Source organism: Myotis lucifugus, unplaced genomic scaffold, assembly GCF_000147115.1.
Source record: "Myotis lucifugus unplaced genomic scaffold, Myoluc2.0 scaffold_2, whole genome shotgun sequence".
NCBI lineage: Eukaryota > Metazoa > Chordata > Mammalia > Chiroptera > Vespertilionidae > Myotis > Myotis lucifugus.
Window position 1 is genome coordinate 10,244,922 of NW_005871050.1, and position 24,443 is coordinate 10,269,364.

The 24,443-nt window shown below is 41.1% G+C and overlaps 1 pseudogene; it reads left to right on the plus strand.

Annotated features, from left to right (window-relative positions):
• Positions 1 to 22,939: 22,939 nt before the first annotated feature.
• On the plus strand, positions 22,940 to 24,203 carry LOC106698096 (annotated as a pseudogene).
• The last annotated feature ends 240 nt before the right edge of the window (positions 24,204 to 24,443 follow it).

The window sequence follows — 24,443 nt, forward strand, 5'->3', positions numbered from 1 at the left end:
TGTGGTTTGAGTTTGCATTTCCCTCCTAACTAATGCATTTAACTGTCTTTCATCAGTTTACTAGCCATTTACCTCTCTAAAATTAATTTTTGTATATGATATAAGATAGTAGTCAATGGGGGTCAGGGTGGGTAGGTATGAAGAGATTAACCAAATAACTTATATGCCTAAAAGCATGACCCATGGACACAGACCTGGGGTGGGGTATCGGGTCAGGGTGGGCTAGAAGGGAATGATGGAGAGCAAGGGGGGGGGGCATCTTTAATATTTTCAACAATAAAGATTTTTAAAATTCCCTTTTTAAAATATGTATGACCAATTGATTTCTTCCACTTGCTTGGAAAACACTGTCATTTATTAGTGGCATTACATGTCATCTTGCCTTTGACATAAATCAAATTCTTTATATATGTGGTTCTGTTTCTGGGACCTTTACTATGATTTTTTAATTTGCCTACTGTTATAGAAAACCCTTTGTTTTAAATATGGCAGATTTGTTAAAACAAGTCTTAATGTCTAGTAATATAAGTCCTCTAATTTTATCTTTTAAAGATTATCTCAGTTATTCTTGATCTTTTGCATTTCTTTGAAACTGTCAAAATCAATTTGTTAATTCCCACAACTGAAAAACCTTCTAGGCTTTTATTGGCATTTCATTTCAATTATGTACAGAATTATCTTATTTATAATATTAAAGTATTGAGTATTCCAGCCCATAGCTGTGGCATATCCCTCCTTTTATTTAGGGTTTTCATTTTTAAATATTGGTATGTAAGTTTCTGTGTAGAAGTATTGTACATATTTTTCCTACTTATCACTAGTGATCTGATATATTTAATATCGTTAATGTTCTTTCTCTGTCTTTGATTTGTGACATGACAGTTTTATTATAATGGGTCTTGGAGAACTTTGTTTTAGATTGAAATTTGGGGTTGTTCTATTTGTTTTGTGGACTTGGATATCCAAATATCTCCCCAGGTTTAGGATTTTTCTCAGCCATTTTTTTTCTTTAAATATGCTTCTTCCCCTTTCTTGCTCTCTTCTTCTTTTGTTACTCCAATGATGAGTAGACTGTTTTTCTTAATGGTGCCTCTTAAGTCCCATAGACTTTCTTCACTCCTTTTCATTCTTTTTCCTTTTTGCCTCTTTGACCAGATAATTTCAGATGACCTGCCTTTGAGATCACTGATTCTTTCTTCTGCTTATTCCAGTTTGTTTTTTAAGCTCCCTATTGAATTCTTTACTTCAGTCATTGTATTCTATGACTATCAAATTTCTGTATGTGTGTATTTTTTATATTTCCTATATTTTTATTAAACTTATTTTGTTTTTATATTGCTCTTCTGGTTTGATTAAACCATTTATTTCTGTTCCCTTATAGCTCTCTGAGTATCTCTAGAACAATTATTTTGAATTATTTGTTTGGCAATTCCTGTATTTATATTTGTTTGGGGTCAGTAACTGAATTTATTGTTTTGCTTTGGTGGAGTCATATTTCTTGATTCTTCATAATTTCTGCAGCTTTGTGTAGGTAACTGAGCATTTGAAGAAACAGCTACTACTGACATTGATAAAGAAAGACATTTGGCCAACTGGCCTGGCTCAGTGGTTGAGCATTGACCAATGAATGAGAAGGTCACAGTTGGATTCCTGGTCAGGGCACATGCCCAGGTTGCAGGCTCTATCCCCCGTGGAGGGTGCAGGAGGCAGCCAATCAATGTTTCTCTCTCATCATTGATGTTTCTATCTCTCTCTCCCTCTCCCTTCCTCTCTGAAATCAATAAAAATATATTCTTAAAGAAGAACGACCTTTGAGCATTGGCGAGGGCATGCTGGAGCATGCTGTGACCCTGGATCTAGCAATGCAGGGTAGAAATATGAGGGGTACTTGGTGGCCCCAGTTTCACGGGGAATGGTTACTTATTGGATCATGTTACCACAATATTAACAACTGTGTGGTTCTTGGTGAGTGCTTCAGAGGATACACAGAGGTTGGAAAGACAGTTTAATTCTTCAGCTGTAAATCCAGGTCCAATGGCTAGGGACCAGAACCACAGCAGACATTGATGGTGGCTGGATTGATTGGTGTGCACCTGCTTGTCTATGGGGGCCAACTGACCATGCCTGTGTTGTAGCTGGAGCCAATTACAAACACAAGCTTGGGGCCAAGAAAAGCAGCAAGGGTCAGGGCCAACTGCAGGTTGCAGTTGCTAGGGGCCTAAGTTGTCAGCATTCGCTAATTACCATGGCTGCTGGTTCTCACCATGGACACATGGCAGTGGAGACTAGTATTAGGAGTCAGGCTGGAGGCATGCAGGTGCACTGCTGGAGAAGCTAGTAGCAGGTTTGCACAGTGGTGCAGGCTAGTAATGGTAGATAAGACTGAATCTGGACCCACATGCAGCTATAGGCACCCTGAATATCTGTGTGCTCTCCTATAGCTATACAGCCTCTCCACAGACAAGCACACATCAGTAGAGGCTGGTAATAAGGATCAGACCAGGAGTGTGCAGGTGCATGGATGGAGGGGCTAGCAGCAGATGAGTTTAGTGGTGCAGGCCAGTGACAAGTAGCTATGGGGGTCCTCGCTGTCCGGGTACACTCTTTTATTAAAAAAATATTTTTGTTGATTTTTTACAGAGAGGAAGGGAGAGGGATAGAGAGTTAGAAACATCAATGAGAGAGAAACATCGATCCAGCTGCCTCCTGCACACCCCCTACTGGGCATGTGCCCACAACCAAGGTACATGGCCTTGACAAGAATCGAACCTGGGACCCTTCAGTCCACATGCCGACACTCTATCCACTGAGCCAAACCGGTTAGGGCAGGGTACACTCTTATGGCTACACAGTATCCCTATTGTGTTCACACAGAAGTGTTAGTTGGTGATGAGGGTGTAGATGAAGGCAGGGAGGTATACATCTGTGGGTAGTTGCAGAGGATCCCAGTGGTATAGGAGAGTAACAGGAGATGGGGCAAATTTCTGGCCTGCAAGCAGCTTGGGTGCCTTGGCTACTGACATACTGGTACATTGTCAAGATTATAAGTTCTTGCCATGTATGTACACACAACAATGGAGGCTGGTGACAGGTATCAGGCCAGCAACATGCAAATGCATAATGGGTGGGGCTACCCCCAATTGTGTGCACCATGGTGGAGTGTTAGCTGTGTGGTTCTAGGCTGTTGTCTTACACACACACACAGCCACAGATGCCTGGGCTGGCTACTGGTGTAGTTCATGGGCTCTGATGGCAGTGGTGTGGGGATAAGGAGCAGCGGGGGACTCATGTGGCTGGCATCAGCAAATGTAAATACCCATGGAACAAAAACTGGTGAAATCTGCAGGGTGTTTGCATTGGTTTGCTGCGCATTGGTTTCCTCAACAGTGAAAGTTGCTGGGGTGCTCTGCAGAGCAGGTCACCTTGGTTGATCCCACTACAAAGCTGATGTTGGTAGCCCCTGCTTTTTGTTCTTGATTTTTTTTTCTATACATCTCAGCTTTGCTGGTCTCTGAATGGAGTGAAACTAAAGTGGGTTCTTCATGTGGTACCCCAAAAGGCTGGGGAATCTGATTGCTCAACACACTCTCCCTTTCCTTGTGAAGGAAAATCTTTTGAACTGAGAAGTTCGGAATAGGCACTGAGCAATGCTGGTTTTTGGGATGGAATAATGTAGGCAAAATAAAACTGTTTTTCCTATTGGTTTTGCTCAGTCATTCTTAAGATTTTTGTTCCACTATGTTATGCAATTTTCTTTTAAATTTTAAGTTTATTGAGGTAACACTGGTTATAAATTTCAGGCGTACAACATTACAATTCAATATCTGTATATTCTATTGTATGCTCAACACCAAAAACCTAGTTTCCTTCCATTACCATGTACTTGACCCCCTTTCCCCAATTTCTCCTTCCCTACCACCGTTCCCCTCTGGTGACCACTATTCTATTGTCTATATCTATAAATTCATTTGTTACTTTTTGGTTTATATTCCACATATTAAGGAAATCATAGGGTTTTTTTTCCCTTTCCATCTGACTTATTTAACTTAGCATGATACCCTCCAGATCCATATATATTGTATTAAGTGGACTTCAGATCTCTCCCAGAGCTGTTTTTGTTTGTGGATAGCTGTCAGATTGTTGATCTTTCTGAGATCTTCTACTCTTGGTGGTGTCTCTTTTCGCAAAGATTCTTTATTAAAATTCCTTATTGATTTCCTTTTGAGCTTTTAATCATTAAAAATATTTTAGTAGAGTAATGACAAGAAGAAACCAGTTGAATCCAGTGAAAATATTAAATCAACAATTTGTTATGTATAGTTTTATAAGACTAGGGGCCCAGTGCATGAATTCATGCACCTTGAAAGGAACTGTGGGCCGCAAGGCTGTGGTGGGCACAGGGACGGGTCTTGGCACATCCTCTGCACTCCTGCCTGGCCCCTCCCACTGCAGCCCCTGATCCCCTGTTGCTAGCAGCCCTGCTCCCACCACTGCTGCTCCCATGCGCTGATGGTGCTGGTCCAGCTCACACCCACTCACGGCACAGAACAATTGGGGCTGGCGCCAGCAGCAGGTGCAAGTGAGGCCAGTACCATCAGTGGGTGTGAGTGGAGGCTGCTGCCTCAATTGCCCCTCTGGAGCAGGGGGAGGTGGAGAAGCCCTCAGGGGCGATCAGGGCAGGCAGCTGCCACTCGCATCCTCTGACAGCACCCAGTGATCGGGGCTGGTGCCGGGCGTTGGCAGCAGGTGTGAGTGGCAGCTCTGGTGCCAGCAGTGGGTGCAAGTGCTGGGCAGGACTGCGGCGCGGGAGCAAAGAATTTTCAGTAACCACCAGAGGCTTGCCCTGATGACAGCGACCAGCACCCTGCCTTGGTCTGGCGCCCCCATTCACCTGCTCCACCATCCCACTGTGGCTGATGCCCACCATGTTCTGCGCTCTGCCACCTGCTGCCGATGTCCACTATGTTCCGCACGTGCCCCCTGGTGGTTAGCACACATCATAGCGACCGGTTGTTCAGTTGTTCTGCCATTCGGTCTATTTGCATATTAGCCTTTTATTATATAGGACTAGAGGCCTGGTGCATGAAATTCATTCATGGGGGGGTCCCCTCAGCCCAGCCTGCACCCTCTCCAATCTGTAGGTATCCCACATTAGATTGTGAACTCCTTTCTGAGCAAAGGCCATGTTGATTAATCTTAGGTATTTCCCTCCACAGGCTCAGCATAGTATCTGACAAAGAATAGTTGCTCCAAAGAATAGTTGCTCCATAGTTGTCAGCATAGTATCTGACAAAGAATAGTTGGGACCCCTTGGGGGATGTCCAACTGTTAGTTTAGGGGATCAGGCCTAAACTGGCAGTTGAACATCCCTCTCACAATCCAGGACCACTGGCTCCTAACTGCTCACCTGCCTGCCTGCCTGATCGCCCCTAACTGCCCCCCCTGCTGGCCTGGTCAACCCCAACTGCCCCCCCGCTGGCCTGGTCACCCCTAATTGCCCCGCCCGCTGGCCTGGTCACCCATTACTGCCTCCCCTGCCGGCCTGGTTGCCCCCAACTGCCCCCCACTGCCTGGTTGCCCCTCACTGCCCCTCACAGCTGGCCTGGTCATCCCCAACTGCCCACCATGTGGGCCTGGTCACCCCACGCAGCCTGCTTATTCAGTCATTTGGTTGCCCCTCACTAACCCCCCTGCCGGCCTAGTCGCCCCACGCAGCCTGTTCGGTCATCCGTTTGGTTGTGATGGTTGCTTAGGCTTTTATTATTATAGATAAGACCAATTAGAAAAGTTGGTCTACAATACTGGTCTACAAAATGGTCATGTTAAGTCTTCTTCCAGACCAGACACATTCAAATCCTGTCAATGTCATGAAGTTGTCCCTTTCTTCTTTAGTTGAATATTTTTGAAGGGAATTGAGTAAGGAATAAAATATATCTGTCTTTGTTAGCAAATCTGGGGGAAAGCGTGCTGAAGTCTTTTGAAAATAATATGTATATTATTATGAATTCATGAATAGATACCTCATTTTTGTTGGGTCTAGTAGGGGTTATTTAAATTTGAGGAAAACCTCCTTCCATGATCCATTGAGGGAAATTGGCAATGAACTTGCCAGCTGTGTGTCTGGCTCCAGAAATCCTCCTTTCCCTCTCTACCCATCAAAATAGTTTTTCAGACAAGTATGTCTCCCACATTAGATTATGAACTCCTTTCTGAGCAAAGGCCATGTTGATTAATCTTAGGTATTTCCCTCCACAGGCTCAGCATAGTATCTGACAAAGAATAGTTTCTCCATAAATAATAGTTAAGGAAAACCAAATCAATCTAAGTTTCATGTTATCCCCTCAGGGCCCTGTGGTCCTTAGGAGAAAATGACTAGTGATAGGTTAATCAGGTAAAAGGTATATATACTAGTTTACTGTTACCTCTCTTGAATTAAAAAGCACCTTAATCTACTTATAAAACACAAATCTCTGAAAAGGCTCTTACCAATTGAACATAATTGTGGAAATATCCTGGCAGATGAGAGCAAATAAAGTGAACTTTCTGTGAAGACTGAATTCACTTATTTTAGATGTATGGACAATCTTGCTTATAGGCTGCCTCTGTACTCTAGTATACCCATCAGAATAACCTTGTGCTTTAAAAAATACAGGGTGATCCATAAAGGATTGAAAACTTCATAGATTAATTTCTCAGTAATAAAATTATATAATTTCTGCAATTTTTGAAACCATATGGAAATGATTCCCTTTTGCATATTCAGATTCAGTGAAGAGGCTACATTTTATTCAAGTAAAAATGAACCACCAAGATTTCCTCTGATGAGGCAATAGAAACCAATATGACACATGTAAAAAGTTGTCAAAAGTTAATAACTTATGTGCCATCTCTTGCACATGAGACTTTGAGCTATCATTTTATTTGTACGGTGACAGAAATACTATGTTGGACATGTTAATGGAGTGAGGTTTTTCTCCATTGTTAAGAGAGTGTCTCTTAACTTCACTTTCCAGAAGGATGAGTCTCTGCTTTACTTCCATCACAAATGTACAGGTCCATTAAGAACCATCTAACATGGAGCTAGCCTGGATATAGTGTTCAAAACTTTGATCTACCTTAAAAGTAGCACCCACGTAGATCCCCAGTTGTTACCTTTTGCAAATCTTTTTTCATGTGCGCATGTCTTTAGAACTTTGTGTCTTGTAACATTTCTTTCTTGAATGGCTGAGGAAATCAAAGAATATAACCTTGCTTATATTCATACCATTGACATTCTGGGAATAATTGCTATAGGACAGTGATGGCGAACCTATGACACGCGTGTCAGAGGTGACACGCGAACTCATTTTTTTGGTTGATTTTTCTTTGTTAAATGGCATTTAAATATATCAAATAAATATCAAAAATATAAGTCTTTGTTTTACTATGGTTGCAAATATCAAAAAATTTCTATATGTAACACGGCACTAGAGTTAATTTAGGGTTTTTCAAAATGCTGACACGCCGAGCTCAAAAGGTTCGCCATCACTGCTATAGGACTAAACCTGTGCCTGTGGTATAAGAAATATATATTGAGCATTTGTAAGATTATAAAAATAATTGTGATAGATCCTTTATAAATTAATCTGGCTATATGCTTATATATACAATGAGTGACCAGATTATTATAACCACCCCATCAGTACTTCATTGGGCCACCTTTTGCCTTCAATACTGCGGCAATTCTTCTTGGCATTGACTACACGAGATGTTGAAAGGTGATGCAAGGAATCTGACACCATGCCTGATGAATAGCACTGTCCAGTTCTGTGAGATTTGATGATTGTGGAACCAGCTGGCTGATGGCTCTTTTAACTTCGTCCCACAGATGCTCAATTGGATTGAGATCTGGTGATTGTGGGGGCCACCTAAGCAAGGTAAAGTCTCCCTCATGTTCTTGAAAGCGCTCCTGCACAATATGAGCACCATGGCATGGCGCACTGTCTTGTTGGAAGAAGCCATCTCCATTGGGATACGCCACCAACATGATAGGATGAACTTGATCAGCAACAATACTTAGGTATGTTGTGCTATTCAGACGTTTATAATGATCTGGCCCTCTAGCAACTTCAGCACAAAATTATAGCTAATTTGTCTACAAACATCAAGTGGTCATAAGAATCTGGCCACTCAGTATATATACCATAGTTACTGAGTAATTCATTTTAGAAACTGTTTAATTATTGTATGAATCACCCATATAACATGCCTTGGATGTATTTTTTCACATATATTAAGCTTAGCTTGAGGCTAGCCATTTGCATGTTTAAAATACTCCAAAAAAATGTTGGTTTGAAACCAGTGTGGAAAATCCCTTAGTAATAGTCAAGTCTGTTTGCCTTAGTATGTTCTCCAATCTGAACCAATGATACGGATCTCTACTATCCTCTGTAACTCCCACCCAAAATTAACACATATACACATGAGCACATGCACATGCACACACACATACACATATGTGCTTGCATGTGAGTGCACACATGCACCTTGAATATGTGTATTGAGAGCTACTAGACACTAAATCATATCTCCTTCCAACAGTTCTCTGAAAATATTTACACCAACCTGGTGATATTAACTTAATCATACATCATAATTGCATAACCTCACATTGTAATTATGTAATTACATGTGTTAACACTCAATAAAAAATTAGACATAATCACCCTTAGAACATAAACACATGATGACAAAAACTTACTTGATAGACACCAGGAATCTACATGGAAAGCAAAATGCATTAAATGCTATTCTTAATCTGCTATTCTGATCCTTTCTGCCTGGTCGTTTTCATGAGGTGCGACTAGCAAGACACCTTGCATTCAGGATAGAGAAAGAGCTTTGGAAATGTGTTCTAACTGAAGATAATGGAAATGAAAAAAATCAGGAAAATATTTCTTGGTTAAATTTGCTAAGATCACACTATGAATCAATCCTGAAATTAAACATTTTAAATATATATATATATATATATATATATATATATATATATTTCTGACAAATGGGGTATCATTACATGTAGACAATATTTTAGAAACAGGCTTGCACCCCTCCATCTGCCCATTCATTCACTCATTTCTTCATCTATCACATATATGTTGAGTACAAACCATGTAATGGGACATGAGTTAAACACTGGTTCAGGTCCTTATTCTTCAGTCAGCACCCCCAATGTTTTTACCTTCTTCCATAATGTGAAATGCATACCTTTCCCATCAAAACTTCCATTACGTGTCTCTATCATGTTTGGATTGTAACTGAGGTCATAATGAGTTGTCAGAGTCTCAGAAGCTAAAAAAGATTCATGTTGAAGTATTCAGGAGCTAAAAGTTGATTTTTGTAATGGTACTGGTAGGCATTGAGGCAATAGTGCTCCTGTCTGGAGGCCATTAATATGTTTAAAGTGCTGTCTCTATTCAGGTCTAAAGCTACAATTTTGCCTAGCTGGTTTGGCTCAGTGGATACAGCGTCGGCCCATAGACTGAAGGGTCCAGGGTTCAATTCTGGTCAGGGGCACATACCTTGGTTGCAGGTTGGATCCCTTGCCCTGGTCGAGGCACATGTGGGAGGCAGCCAATCAATGTGCTCTCACATCAATGTTTCTCTCTCTGTGTGTCTCTCCCCCTCCCTTCCACTCTCTCTAAAATTCAATGGAAAAATATCATTGAGTGAAGATTAACAACAACAAAAAAGTAAAGCTAGAAGCTGAGGGAGTGCCTCCAGTCTTCAAGCAAAATACCTTCCTAATGCCTATGTCCACCACTACCATTGGACTGTGTCCTCCTTGAGGAAATAGGTAGCATCTAAATAAAACCCAGTGCATAGCAAAGTATCTTTTGTGGGACATGTCTTCTGTATATTCTTGCTAACTGTGAATGGAAAGGAATTAAATAATAAACACAGCTATCCCTGCCCATATTTCCATTCTGTAATAATCAAAAGTGAGTTGTGTGTGTTTTTCACATGAGTACTATTTATATATTTCTAAAATCTTTAAATCAAATATCTATAGTTCATACTCTATTTTGCTTACCAACTACCAATTATCATCATTATTCTAGAGGTACTTGACTTAAATATCTGTTAACTCTTTAATTGGAAGGTAATGCTAGCTATCTCACAATAAACAGATACCTAAGCCCCAAGGGAAGATGTTATTTAAATAAATTTTGTTGTGAATATTTTCAAAAAATAAGATCAGCGGGTTATAGAATCTTGGAGTTGGAAGGGAACTTAGAGGTCCTCTGGTCCAATCTTCCAGCTTCCACCGAGTATAGAAATGTACACTAGTATGTCTTTGGCAGGTAGGCATTTAGCTTGCTTAAATATTTTTTAGAGCAAAGAAGTTCAATATTATATAATCCAACCCATTGTGTTCTGTCCATGGACCTCCTTATATTGAACTGAAATGTACCTCATTTTAACTTCTCATTGCTCCTAATTCTCCTCCAGTGGCTGCAAAGAATAAGTTTATATCTTTTTCCACATGTTAACTCTTCAGATAGGTAAGTATCATCTTTATTCAACTTCTGCTTCCATTTCTTTGTTTTCTTTTGCCACCTAGACATTGTCAGGTTTTCATATATCCTTCATATGTCATAGTTTTAGAATTACTTAGCCCCATTTTTTTTGGACTTTCTTCTGGTTGTCAGTGTTCCTCTGACAATATAAGGCCCACATCTAAATTCTTATTCTGGGTTGGCTTAGCAAGGTCATAGATCAGAGAGCCTATTAAATTATACTCCCATTGAGGAAGGTTTATTTCTTTCTAAGGGAAGAACTATTCTTTATTAAATTATATCACTTGATCCATCACACTAGTTTACTGAGATGTCTTTGAAACATGATTCTGTCATATTAATTATCTGTTTCTACTTTGTTTTATTCATAAATGTGGTAAATCAGTGGACTTTCTGTGATTACCCCCAAGTTATTGATAGGGTGTGTAGGAACTATGACAGAAACAGGTTGCCACTGATTTATTCATTGGGGTACATTCTGTGACAATGGTCACCTGACTTCACAAGTATCTGCTTAACTATATCTAATCATCATTCTGCGTAGTTGCCAAAGTTAAAACATCTCCTTATGTAATCTATATGAACTCTAATTGTAGCATTGAGCAAATCTGCCAGGTAAGTAATGCTATTGAGAAAAAGAAATGAACATGATTTTTTTAGCCAACCTATATTGGCTGCTTTCATAAGTGCCTAAAAGCCATTTGTTCAATAACCCAATCTTTTCCCTTTTCTTTTTTTTAAATATAGTTTTATTGCTTTCAGAGAAGAAGGGAGAGGGAGAGAGAGATAAAAACATCAATGATGAGAGAGAATCATTGATTGACTGCCTCCTGCACGTCCCCTACTGGGGGTCAAGCCTGCAACCCAGGCATGTGCCCTTGACCTGAATTAAACATAAACATGGAACCCTTTAATCCGCAAGCCGATACTCTATCCACTGAACCAAACCAGCTATAGCCAGAATGTTTTAACCCTGCTAAAATGTGCATGACTCTGAAGAGTGTTAAATATTACTTGGGATAGTGTTAATGACAAGCATAAAGGCATACTGAAGCTGAGAGACTTGGAGAGGGATAGAAGGATATTTTTGAACAAATAAGTCTTCTTGTGGTGTCCCCTAGAAGGGAACACTGTATATAGATACTCACTTACTCTGCCATGACACTTCGTAGGTAGCAGTGAGTTTGAGGCATTTTCCACCGACTTACGCCATACTTGTGACAAATTGGATGGTGGACACAATATGACAGGAAATGTTTCTGACTCAACAGATTGAATTTCAAACACCAGTCTCCTATGGGCTCTTAACTGCAGGCTGGGTGTGTTTCCTGGGGTACAATATTGGCCTGTAATGCTCTCAACTTGGCTTTCTTCTCCGAGGCTGTGACTAGTCTTGTGTTACCTCCTCACACCTTGATTTGACATAAAGGCTGAGAAAATACAGTTCTCATTCCTGATCGGGTGAGGAAGAGTTAATTAGAGCAGAATGACTTTCTCTTTCCTGGCTCCAGCTTAAGTATGTCTGCATTTCTCTTTTCAGTATCACCTTTTGTCATTTCTGAGCTTTCAGGGAAAGAAAAAAACAGGTGACTGCTGCTCCCTTTATGATAAGTTGCATGGCCCAGTTAGCCATAATCCTGAGAAATCAAGTTTTTGGTATCTGTGGCATATTATTGACAACCATAGCCCATTTAATCAAATTGATTCCAACTTGGTAATTATTAAGACATATCTTGAGTAAAAACACAACCATATGGTCCAATATGTTAAATCATTCTCTGCTTGCAAACACATCAAAACATGTCTCTCTCTCTCTCTCTCTCTCTCTCTCTCTCTCTCTCTCTCTCTCTCTCTCTCTTTCACACACACACACACACACACACACACACACACACACACTACACCACACACACAAACACTTATACACACATAGGAGCTTACTTCTTAAATTTTCCCTATTTTGTCAACTGTGCCACTACAGAATGTGAAGGTGAAGTCAGTAGGGGGTGGGGGCACAGTTTCATAGTTGACTTGATATAACGATTTCTGTGGCCTTCTCATTCTGCCTTCTTTTTTCTCTACTTCAGCTACATTAGCATCTCTTATAATTTGGCAATGCACGGGGTCACTTAACGTGTACTAGAAACTCTGAATATAGAGAGTTTCCCAAAATATATGTTCCGGTTGGTGTCTGTACTCGCCACGATAATCCTCTGAAATTACAATTACTCTAAGAGAAGACCACATAAATGTAATAATTCAGAGAGGGTCTTGTTCTTTTGGACTGCTAGGAAAGGAAGGCAGAAAACTAAAGTTTGTGGCTGCTTGAGAACTCAAAAAGGCAAGGAAAACACTAGTTTTCACATAGATCTTTTGATTGCTATACTTGTGAAGCTATTTTGCAAAGAAACTCTCTTATCCCTATTTATTGATACTTAGCCAGCTTCAATATCTAAGGGAAGGGAAAATAAGAGAACTCTGGGCTGGTATAAACTGGATTATCAAAAAAGGAAACTAGATAAAGAGGCAATAAAGATTTCTGCTCTAGTATTTTTTCAAAAATATTTGGTGGGAGCCCAGCTGGTGTTGCTCATTGGTGACCATCAATCTGTGACCCAAGAGGTCATGGTTCGATTCCCGGTCAGGGCACATGCCCAGGTTGCAGGCTTGATCCCGTGTGGGGCGTGCAGGAAGCAATTGATCAATGATTCTCATCATTGATATTTTTTCTGCCTCTCTCTTCCTCTCTAAAATAATAAAAATATATTTTAAAAACAAAACAAACAGAATATTTGGTGGGATATGTCTTTCTCATTCAGATCAGATTCTGTTTAGATCATTAGCAGCTGGACATTTTGGGGATATGTATTGGGACTTTCTGTTTGTTTCCAGTGGGCAGATGTGAATGATTCCTTTCTGTCAGCTTGCCCATTCTCAGGAAACTAGATTTGTCATTCTGTTGTTAGAGTCATGGAGTCACCCAGTCATCAGCTGCTGGCTGCCTACCTGCTTTGACAGAGAAGGAAATTGAGGGTTTTAGGGGAGGTCATTTAGGGTCACTCAGTGAGTGTATTGAAAAGAAACCACAAGAGTGCTTCAGCACATTTGAATTTACAAGAAGATAAGACCAAGTAGAAAAACAATACAGTTTGGTTATCAAGGGCTTTTTTTATAAAAAGAATTGCACTGTATCATTTTTTCTGTATATCCATGAATATGTATTTTTTCTTGCCTTTCCCATCAGTCATAGCATCTACACTGATAAAAGAGAAACATGCAAATTAACCATCACTCTGCCACTCCGCTACACCCACAAGCCACTCCCACCAGCCAATCAGGAGTAGGTATTCAAATTAACCCAACTAAGATGGCTGCGGCCACGGAGCTGGAGTGAGCAGGAGGCTTGGGCTGCCCCCAGCGATGGAGGAAGCCAGGCTTCCCACCTGCCCTGTCCAGCCCTTGGCTCTGCTTAAGGCTACAAAGTTTCAATTATAGAAGATAAATAAATCCCAGATACCTGCTTCCAGCTCACCCTGGCCTCCGCTCAAGGAGGTGCTGAAAAAAAAAGAAAAAGCAAAAAGGAGAGGCTGGGAGCTTGGGTCACTGGGGGGCATGGCCAGCCTGAAAACGGCCATCAGTCCCTCACCCAGGCTGGCCAGGCACCCCAGCAGGACCCCATACCCTGAAGGGGCTGTGGGCAGCCTGAAAACAGCCCTCAGCCCCCTCACCCCAGGGTGGCCACAAACCCCATGGGGTGAGGGGTCCCGCTGGGGGGCTTGGCCAGCCTGCAAACAGCCATCAGCCACTCACCCAGGCTGTCCAGGTATCCTAGTGTGGACTCCCACCCTGAAGGGGGTGTGGCCAGCCTGAAACAGCCCTCAGCCCCTCAACCAGGCTACCATGCACCCCAGTAGGGACCCCCACACTGAAGGGGGTGTGGCCAGCCTGAAAACAGCCCTCAGCCCCTCACCCAGGCTGGCCACACCCCCATGGAGTGAGGGTCCCCACTGGGGGCTTGACCAGCCTGCAAACAGCCATCAGCCCCTCACCCAGGCTGGCCAGGCACCCTAGTGTGGACTCCCACCCTGAAGGGGGTGTGGCCAGCCTGAAAATGGCCCTCAGCCCCTCACCCAGGCTGGCCAGGCACCCCAGGGGGACCCCCCTACCCTGAAGGGGCTGTGGCCAGCCTGCAAACAGCCATCATCCCCTCACCCAGGCTGACCACACCCCCATTGGGTGAGGGTCCCCACTGGGGGGCTTGGCCAGCCTGAAAACGGCCCTCAGCCCCTCACCCAGGTTGGCCAGGCACCCCAGCATGACCCCCATCCTGATCCGGGACACCCTTCAGGGAAAACCAGCTGGCCCCCACCTGTGCACCAGGCCTCTATCCTATATAATAAAATGGTAATATGCAAATTGACCCTAACAGCAGAACGACTGAGAATGACTGGTCACTATGACACACACTGACCACCAGGGGGAAGACGCTCAATGCAGGAGCTGCCCCCTGGTGGTCAGTGTGCTCCCACAGGGGGAGCTCTGCTCAGCCACAAGCCAGGCTGACAGCTGCCAGCACAGCGGTGGTGGTGGGAGCCTCTCCCGCCTCCTCAGCAGTGCTAAGGATGTCCAACTGCAGCTTAGGCCTGCTCCCCGCTGGCAAGTGGACATCCCCCGAGGGCTCCTGGGCTGCCAGAGGAATGTCTGAGTGCCAGCTTAGGCCCGTTCCCCCGAGGAGCAGGCCTAAGCCAGCAGGTGGTCATCCCCCTAGGGGTCCCAGACTGCGAGAGGGCACAGGCCGGGCTGAGGGACCCCCCGAGTGCACAAAATTTTGTGCACCAGGCCTCTAGTAACATATAAAGGTATCAAATTGCATAGGTAGTTTTCCAAACTATTACTGTACTCCTAATTATCAGGATGCTTATGTATATGTGTGTTTACGTGTGTGTATTTTATGCTGAGCCACATGAAATTGCTTTTGGTCTGGATAAAAAGTAGTCAAATATTGGCATTTTCATATGGTTTAATCTAACATACTGCAGATGATTAAAATAATCCCAGTTTTGGATATTATTCATGGGTCATCCAAAAAGTCCTTATTTTTAGTGATTTTAAATTTTTTTTTGCTTAGGCAAAAATTTAAATTGTATATACTATATGTGTGGAAGTCCTTAACTAGTGAATAAGATAAACACCGGTATTAATTAGCTTTAATAAAAATATGGCATTGTTTTAATTGGAAAAAAAACCACAGTTTCTCCAGTTGTTGCTGGAGATATATTGAAAAATATGAAGAAAAAGTAGTGGTTCTTAGTCAGACAATAAAATTTGTTGGTATATTAAAAAAAAAGCATCATATTCCATGGCAGGTCAATGTATGATGTGAATAATCCACCCTATATGCTCTATATGGAAGTAAGAAAGTTCCACTCCTTAAATTGTTTCAGCCAGGTTCCAACAAGTGCAAACATGTTCATTAAGAGAGAAATAAATATTGAGTGCAACAAAAATTGCTTAGTCAACTCTCCTGGTTTTGCTATCCAACATTGATTCTGTCTTATTTTATATAACAATACTCTGAATTTCCTTTACAAATTACCCTCTCCCTATCCCTCTAACCTTTTCAGCTATGTGACTTACATGGTATTGATTCAATACACAGCTTCGGGTGGGTCCAGATTGGCCTAAGCCAATCAGTGTATGGCGTTCACCTAATAAATCGGTCATGAGTAGGCACATGACGTGATTCAGACCAATCATAATGAACTTCAGCAGTTTTGCTGAGAATGCTGGGATGAAGACTTTCTCCTCTCCATAGGGTTTAGTACTCTGAGAATGCATGTTTTTGTTATTGCAGCCATTTTTGACACTTTGAGGAGAGATAGCCCAAAGACAAAGCTTGAGGGCCAAGGAAGACAGAAATAGAGATATGCATGACAACAGTGTTGGAACACTGACGGTATCTTGAATTTCTGGATATATTCTGTCTAATGTTAGCCATATTTTAGAATCTCTGAGCCAAGCAAAACTCTATTTTATCAAGACAGTTTTATTTAGATTTATTTCTCACTAAAAATCAAAAGCATTCTAACCAATATAGGTATTTAATTTGAGGTTTAAGGATATGCATAGGAAACATGTAATTCTCAACAGAAATGTTATTTGAGGGAAAACCAAGGAACTGTTCATATATGTCTATGATGCAGTTGTAAGAGGAAACACTTAAAGTGGCTGCTTGAACACATTTTCACTATCAGTAAAATATGGTTGAATAATTAAAACGTCTGTTCCATTAAACATTTTTCCTGAGTTTAAAAGTACACATTCCTATAAAAATATTAAAATAGACAAGCCTAGGGCAGAAAACAGAAGTCACCTATAACTCTACCACCCAGAGGAAAACAATCATTATTCTAGCATATTTGCTTCTATTCTTTCTATTCATTCTTATGTAGTAGAGATCACACTGTATATACAATTTTTATCCTGCTTTTTTTATTTGACACCAAATAACAAGCATTTCTCACATCATTAACAACTCCTCATGAAGAATATGTTTTTCCCAAGGAAATTACACTTTATTTGACGATGAGATAGAAATACATCTGAAACCGTGAATGGTGTAGTAAAAAGTATTGTGAAATGCAATATATTTGACAATATGACTATAATAAAATAATATGGTTGTAATTTTTAAGTTATCAATTTAAAATTTAGCTTTAGAAAATTAGGAATTTTGTCTTAGCAAAGGTGGATTTACAGGTGAATAGAGTATAGATTAGGGGCAGGGAAAGGATTTAGGCAGTCTAGACCAAGAGAATTACATTTAATGTATAGTGTGATCTACTTGGGGCATGAGCTATGTAGAAGGAACGAAAGCTGGGATGAAGAGTTAGTAAGGGTAGTTAGAAATAAGAATAGATATATAAAGTGTTCTGATTTTGGAGGATCTACCAAATCAGGCAGAGACTTTCTATTTTTGTAGAAAAATGAGGTGTATTTAAATACCTGGATAAATTAGGACTTTGTTTAAGGGTCATTAAAAAATTATGTAGTTTTATGTCACATGTGATTTTAACTAAGAATTATTGTGGAAGAAAGAAGCCAAATGACATGAATAAGATTCTTCTAAGAGGATACAGTGTAAACCGTGGTGTTGCTTTTGCTAAAGAATTTGAAATCAAGCACTCTCGATGAATTATGGCACTTTCTTAAAATGGTATTTTGCTCCTATATACTGTACTTACATTATTTATTTTACTCACTGTAAACCTGGGATATCATTGTTATCTTTATTTTATAAAAGGAGAAACTAAGGCTCAGAGAAATTGCAGGGAAAGTAATTCAGCTCAAACTAGCTTAAGTTTGTTTACTATAAATATGGCTATAAATATAGTTTGCACCAGATTACTGACTCACACAACCAAATAAGGATTTTAGCACAGGTCTTTCCCCAACCAGTCCTATGTTCTTTTTTTATTTCCTATATTAATTTTTATTACACATGTTAAAAATTAAGATGAAATGCTTATGCTTTTAAAATTTTCTGAACAGTGTTTCTTGAAGAGGTAAAGTTATGCCATACATAGTGAGTCCAATGCCATTGCTTTTTACTATAAAACACAATTGATAAAATGCTAATGCTGGTGTAATCAAATAAATGCTTACATAGAAAGGTCTTCAAAAAGACATTAAAATGCCATTTACTGTCTTACAAATTCATATTTAAAATACATTTGATGCACTTTTTAAAACAGGCCTTTAACATTTCAAGCAGTTTTAGGTTCACAGCAAAATTGGGCAGAAAATACAGAGAGTTTCGATATACCCCCATTTCCTCACATGTATTGCCTCCCCCAGTATCAACATCCCCCAACAGAGTGATATATTTGTTACAATCAGAGAACCTATATTTACACATCATATTCATCCAAGCTCCATAGTTTACATTAGGTGCACTCTTGGTACTATATATTCTGTCAGTTTGGATAAATGTATAATGGCATATATCACCATTACAGTATCATACAGAATAGTTTTACTGCCTTAAAAAGATGTTGTGCTCCACCCATTAATCCCTTCTTCAATCTAAGCCCTGGTAGCCACTGGTCTTTTTACTGTCCCCATAGTTGTCATGTGGTTGCAATCATATAGAATGTAGCCTTTTCAGATTAGCTTCTTCTACTTAGTGATATGTATTGAAGTTCCCTAACTCTTTTCATGACTTGATTGCTCATTTCTTTTTAATGCATAAGGATATTACATTGTCTGGCTTTACTATCATTTAATTATCTGTTCACACCCATATTGAAGAATATCTTGGTTACCTCCAAGTTTTGGCAATTATGAATAAAGATGATATAAACATTCATGTGCAGGTTTTTGTGTGGGCATAAGTTTACAACTCATTTAGGTAAATACTAAAAAAACGATTGCTGGATTGTATGGTAAGAGTGTATTTAGTTTTATAAGAAACTTCCAAACTGTCTTCCAAAGTGGCTGTACTATTTTGCATTTCCACCAGCAATGAGTAAGAGTTCATGTTGTTCTACATCCTCGCCAGCATTTGGTGCTGTCAGTATTCTGAAATTTGGCCATTCTAATAGATTTGTAGTAGCATCCATTGTTGTTTATTGTGCATTTCCCTGATGACATATGATGTGGAGCATCTTTTCATATATTTATTTGCCATCTGTATAGCTTCTTTGGGGAGGTATCTGTCAAAGTCTTTGGTCTACTTTTTAAATTGAGTTGTTTGTTTTTTATTGTTGAGCTTTAAGAGTTCTTTGCATACTTTGGAAAGCAGTCTTTTGTCAGATGTATCTTCTACAAGTAGTTTCTCTCAGTCTTTGGCTTGTCTTTGCATTCTCTTGACAGTGTCTTTCACAGTAAGGAATTTTAAAATTTTAATGAATTCCAGCTCATCGATTCATTCTTTTATGGATTGAGCATTTGATGTTGTATCGAAAAAGTCATTGACAACTTTAGAGTTTTTCCTATGTTATCTTTTAGGAGTTTTATAGTTTTGTGTTTTACATTTAGGTCTATAATCCACTTTGAGTTAATTTTTTATGAAGAGTGTAAGGGCTATCTAGAATCACTTTTTTTGAATATGAATGCCTAGTTTCTATGTTCTTTTTTATCACACTTTACTGCATTGCTAGTGTTAATGTTAGGCTGCTGGGTCTTTGACTATGGTAGCAAAGGAATCAGTCTTTTCATGTCATTACTTCCTTCTTTGTGAATTCTAATTGTCCATTCATAGTTTGGGCAGTGGTCATATAGTCCCAAGTATTTGTTTCAAGGAATTATATATGATAGTATAATTAAGGTTTTCTACTGTCCTATGAGCCTTTGACTATCTGACATTGTTCCTTTACACATGAAAGACCATTAGTCTTAGCATATAATTCTTAGTTAACACCCTTGAAAATTATGTTGCTATTGCTTCATTTATTGCCTTTTGGAATATAGTATGTATCTGAGATGTTTAAATTTAGCTTAAATCTTGTACCTTTAGAGATAATCTGTTTACTTTTCTCCATGGACACTTGTAGGCATTTTTCTTCGTCCCCCTAATACAAATTTGTTTTTGTCGGAATATGTCTAAATGCAGATCTCTTTTCATAGTCTTTATTTAAAACCCAGAAAAAGTTCCTTCAATCATGTCTTTGGTCATAGCTTGTAATATCTTCCTCAGTAACCTCCATAATTCTCAGGTTGCTTGTCTAATCTCTGCTCTCTATATCTGTCATTTTTCTCTTGTCTTGTTTTCATGCTTGCCTATAACATTTTACTTGTGGAGACTGACTTAGCATTTTCTGGGAGTTTGTCTGAATATAGACTGAAAAATATTAACAATGTGAGGCTGGAGAGAAAAAGCATTCTGGTTACTTCCAAATGATATATGTACGTACTAGGTGCTCAGCCTTTGCTTTACTGAATCATAGTACAGACTGTGAGGAAAGGATAAAGTGTGCTTTGCTCCTTAATTTCAAGTAAGATATAGGTTTCCAGCAGGATGAGACAGATGGGCTAGTGTTTGTACTTCCTGTACTGTACAGGAATCCCAGACGACCATATGAGCCAATTTTACTCATCCTCTTTGGTTCAAATTTGCAAGTTTTGGTTAGTGTGCAGTTAATACTATAAAATAATAGTTTATTTAGTGGCCACATTTATTTTCATAGCTTCATAGATGATTATTGTCCTGTTGTTATGAAATCATGAAGTGTATTAAGTTTCACTTTGTAATATTTTAAAAAAGAAATTACATACTGTAAGTTCACAGATTTGGAATATGTGAAAGTCTCTGGACATATACCTTGGAAATATCAAGGCTTTACTGTATATGTGTTTATTTGAATCTATGTATTTTATACCTTTATGTGCAATAATAGTTAACATTTCTTGAATGTTTGCTATGAAAACATTATAAGTAATATATATATATTACTTATATATATAAGTAAATAAATTTCCTGTATATATATATATATATATATATATATATATATATATAATTAAAACTCTCTAATAAAGGTACTATAATTATCCCCATTTTTACAGATAAGAAAAACAAGGCATATGGGAATGTTAAGTGACTTCCCTAAGGTCACACCACAGGAAATAATGTAGCCTGGATGGAAATCCAAATAATCTGGCTCCACAGCCCCTGCACTAAACCACTAGGCAATTCTATCATATATATTCTATCTACCTACCTATTGATCAGTTGACAAATTTATCAGGGTATATGTGTGTGTAAAGTGAATCTGAAATGAATATCAAAAACAATGTCCTTTTCTAGATCATATCTAGTTTCATTGGCTATATCCAGGTCTCTCTAGTTGCTGAGCCAGCAGCTTTCGAAACCCCAGTTTTCCTGTAATCTCTGATCTATGCTCTGGATTTCACTTCTGATTCATCACTGCTTGTCCTTATACTGGGCACAAGCATGAAGATACCGCTGGACCTTGGAGTGAGAATATGTTTTTAGTTTCTTACTTATGGCACTTGGATTTGTACTTGTCCTTCTGTATGGATTGATTTTCAAATTGTGACTTTCAGATTTTCTATTCATTCGGAAAAGCACTAAATGCTTGTTTGTACAATAAATAACATTTGCCCTTGTTCCCTGTATAGTTGCCATTCCCTCATTTGACCCAGTGTGTCAGCCTGCACTCTGGCCTACCTTTTAACCCTTTAATAATGCTAACCTGGAAGAGTTGATGTGGAGGTTAAATGATAGGATGTACAGGGTGAGGCAAAAGTAGGTTTACAGTTGTTCATATGGAAAATAATACAATTATTAATAAATAATAATACAAGAATAAGCTGTGTTTTACATACTCACAACTTTAAACCTACTTTTGTCCTACCCTGTATATGCAGAGTATGTAACATAATAACTGGTACCTCAGAAGGACTAAATTAGTGAGAATATATAGACAATTGCTGGTAGGTTGAATTGTGCCCCCATAAAAGGTGTTGAAACTCTAACCCGCAGTTCCTGTAGATACGACCTTGAAAATAGGGTCTTTGCAGATGATCAAGATGAGGTCAATAGACTTATGGTGGTGATCACATTGTAATGTATATGAATGTTGAATCACTATGTTATATACCTGAAACTAATACAATAGTGTATATCAACCATCCTAATATATAAAAACCCAGGGTCCATAACGACCAAATGGATGACTGGTCCATCCCCAGGCCCTCAGGCTCCATTGATCAGGGGATGGCTAGCGGGGGAACCAGGGTCCCTCAGGCTCCAATGAATCTGTGGCAGCAGCAACTGGATAGCAGGTGGAAGGCAGACTGCTTTGTCCCTCCCGCAGCCCGCAGGCTCCCATTGATCAGGGGATGGTTAACAGGGAACCAGAGTGAGTGGGCTAGGGACTGGGGAGCAGCTGAAAGGCAGGCCTCTTAGTCCCTCCTCCTGGCCCTCAGGCTCCAATCAATTGGTGGTGGAGGCGGGGTGGAACTGGGGACTAGCTTCCTTAGTAGTCCTGTAGGTTCAATCTCCAGAGGACAGGACAGGCACCAATGGACCAGCGCCTCCAGCACGATCCCGACAGTGAGTGCTGGCCTCCTGGAACTCGGCCTCGGGCACTGAGGCTGATTCCCCTCCCTTGGACTGGCTCCCTTAGTAGTCCTGCAGGTTGAATCTGAAGAGGACAGGCCAGGCACCAATGGACCAGCACTGTCGGCACAATCCTGACAGCGTTGCCGGACTGTCACTGAGGCCACTTTCCTTCCCTAGACACTCCACAAGGAAGAAAGGATACCGCCAGCAACGCCAGGGGCGACCAGCGGTGACTGCTCTCCCTGTGCTTCCTCCAGGTCACTTGAGCCAGCCCCCGCCCGCCCCGCTCCAGATGAAGTGTGATCACTGCACACGGAAGGAATGTAGTAAAAAACCAAAAACCGATGACCAAGAGAATGCCTCAGTCAACGTCCAGAGTCTGGCTCAGGAGAACGGAGAGAAGGGAGAATTCCATAAGTTGGCCGATGCCAAGATATTTCTGAGTGACTGCCTGGCGTGTGACAGTTGTGTGGCCACAGAGGAAGGAGTCCAAGTTTCTCAGCAGAACACCAAGGACTTCTTCCGTGTTCTGAACCTTAATAAGAAATGTGATACCTCACAGTACAAGGTGCTGGCAGTGTCCGTGTGTCCTTAGTCTCTGCCTTATTTTGCTGCTCAATTTAGCCTCAGTGTCATTGATGCATCCAGAAGGCTCTGCAGCTTCCTCAAAAGCCTTGGGGCACACTGTTTTTGACATGAAGATAGCTGCGGACTTCAGCATCCTGGAGAGTCAGAAGGAATTTGTGTATTGGCACTGCCAGCATCGTGAGGAAGAGCCCCGCCTACCTATGCTAATCTCCGCCTACCCTGGCTGGGACCAATATATAGAGCATGTGCTGGGTCACCCCATCACCCCCACCTCTGAAGGATTACTTCACCAGATGGCAGAACCTGTCCCCAGACAAGATTTTCCATGTCATTGTGGCCCCGTGTTATGACAAGAAACTGAAGGCCCTTTGAGAAGATGTTCCCACAGCTTTACGTAGTTCCCAGGGTGCTGACTGCGTGTTAACCTCAGTTGAAATTATCCAGATAATGGAGCAAAATGACCTCTCCTCAAATGACACCAATGTGGACACTCTGTTTGGAGACATGAAGGAGGAGGTGAGGCTCCATAGGGTGCCAGCTCTGATGGGTACCTGGCACACATCTTTAGGCACATGGCCAAGGAGCTGTTCAACGAGGATGTGGGAATGCTCACCTACCGTACCCTGAGGAACAAAGACTTCCAGGAGGTCACCCTTAAAAAGGACAGAGAGGTTCTGCTACACTTTGTGGCTGCTTACGGCTTTCGGATCACCCAGAAGTGGTCCTGAAACTGTAAAGGGGCAAGTTCCCCTGCCACTTCATGGAGGTCCTGGCCTGTGCAGCAGGGGCCAGGCCCAGGCAGACGACGCGTGTGCAGAAGGGCACTGCTGCGGCAGATGAAAGGCATCTATGCTGCCATCCCGGTGTGGCCCCCAGAGACCAGAGCCCATGTGCAGGAGCTGTACCAGGAGTGGCTGGGGTGGGGGGGTGACTCCCCCCGGGCCCAGGTGGCCCTGCACACTGCCTAGCAGGACCCAGGGCAGCCTGCCAGGACATCAAGTGGTAAAGGTCCAGCAGACACCCGGCCTGCAGGCCGCCTGAAGAAGGGCGTCAGACACGTGAAGGAAAGGCTTAGCATCTCTGTCACCGCTTTGGTTTTCAGAATTCCCTGCTCCCCATCTGTCAGCTCCCTCCCTCTGAGGGGTGCTGTTGTTGCCACATGGGTGCAACTGGAATATTGTATCTCGAGAGGATTGTCCCAATGTACA